Genomic DNA, 1,576 nt, shown 5'->3' with positions numbered 1-1,576 from the left:
GCCGCGCCGCGCCACGCCAGCCGTGTCGAGTAGATGGCGGGAGCGCCCCTGCTCCCCGCCGGCGCTGGGGAGAGCCGGGGCGGGCGCGGGCCGCTTCTGACCGTCGCGGCGTGGGGAAGATCCCCAAGTCGCTTCGCCTTGGCCCGCGTACCTCGTGCGTTTTCGGGGTGCTGAACAGAGGACGGCTCGCCTGAGGAAGAATTGGGATCTCGGGGGTGATGTGGGCTGGGAGAGGCCTCTCCGGGTCATCTGGTCCAGGGTGTGCTCAGAGCAGGGCAGAGGACAGTCGCACATACCAGTAAAAGGTAGCCTAAAAATCGGGTTAACTTATACCAGTATATTAAACCGTGTTAGTAGACCTCGGTTACACCAGATGCTGAAGCAGTAGCTATGTTTTTTGCTAATACCGGGAGTGCCCTTTTGAAGTGAATCTACCCCTCGTTGTGCTTTGGCTCTCATCCTGGAGTAGTCTCGGTGCGTGCGAAGTGTGTTCCTTTTGCATAAAGATCTCATACGCTTGGAAGAGCTTCATGTGCTCCAGCTGTTAACAGGCATTCTCTCCAGCAGACCCCACCAGAGCTAGTCTGAAATGAAACCTCTACAACACGCACGGTGTGGGCATCGGGACCTCAGCGACGCCCGTTCCACTTGACAGAACCTCTCTTACTGTGCTGCCCTGCTTGTTGATGTTGATGTACCCCGTGCTTGCTCAGTTCCAGTTGCAGGTGTGGCAAAATAAGACTATTGCCTAGACTCATGCATCCTTACCTGTGCCGTCTTTGAAGGCTGCACGTGTGCCTGCTTCCATCTGTTGAACTCAGGTATGAGGGAACTTACACATACGGTGCAGCTGGTGTCGCTCACCAGTAAGGCTGGATCTAGATGGTCGCTGCCCTGTGTGAAGGAAGCTGCTTCTGCAGGTGTACTGTTTGGTGGGCTTTCAGAGAGTCTGTCTGTCATTAGTCATGGGGGGTCCTTTGGAACTAACAAAAGTAGGTGTAATATTTTGCAAAGCATATTACATTCTTTCGTCATCGGTTCTAATGGTTAACATCTAAGTTGTTAAAATTTATATCTTTGAGCTGCAAACAAGTGATTTTTTGGATCTGGAGGCATGATAAAATTACTCTTAAGAAGAAAAACATCCTTTGCTAAAAGTGAAAGTGACTAAATACACAATAAATATCCATGTGGTTTTAATAAAAGCCAAGAATATTATTTACATAAGTATTTTCAGCATTGGCTACATTATGCTGAGGCGAAGTATATGTACCTGAATGCCAATTATCTGTCCACGTCAAAGGAATTTGCAAGCATGCAAAGGGTTAAGCCAAACCTATGGGTTATAAAATTGCTCTTGCAGAAATAAATTGCTTGAAAGATAGTTTTCTGAAAGGCTGTTTTCTTCAAGAGAATAGTCACATGCAACCGAACAATGAGTCTAGAGCTGTAGAAACAGTGCAGATGGACGCTTGTAGTAACGTTTATAAGCTTCTCACCACTGGCTGGTAAGGCTATGGGTGATGATGGTTATTTATAAAATTACAAGAGACTGTTTACTCTTGACTCTATTAAA

Source organism: Haliaeetus leucocephalus, unplaced genomic scaffold (genome assembly GCF_000737465.1).
Source record: "Haliaeetus leucocephalus isolate CR32 unplaced genomic scaffold, Haliaeetus_leucocephalus-4.0 Scaffold170, whole genome shotgun sequence".
Lineage (NCBI taxonomy): Eukaryota > Metazoa > Chordata > Aves > Accipitriformes > Accipitridae > Haliaeetus > Haliaeetus leucocephalus.
The sequence above is the reverse complement of the archived record's forward strand: the minus strand, read 5'-3'. Positions refer to the sequence as shown.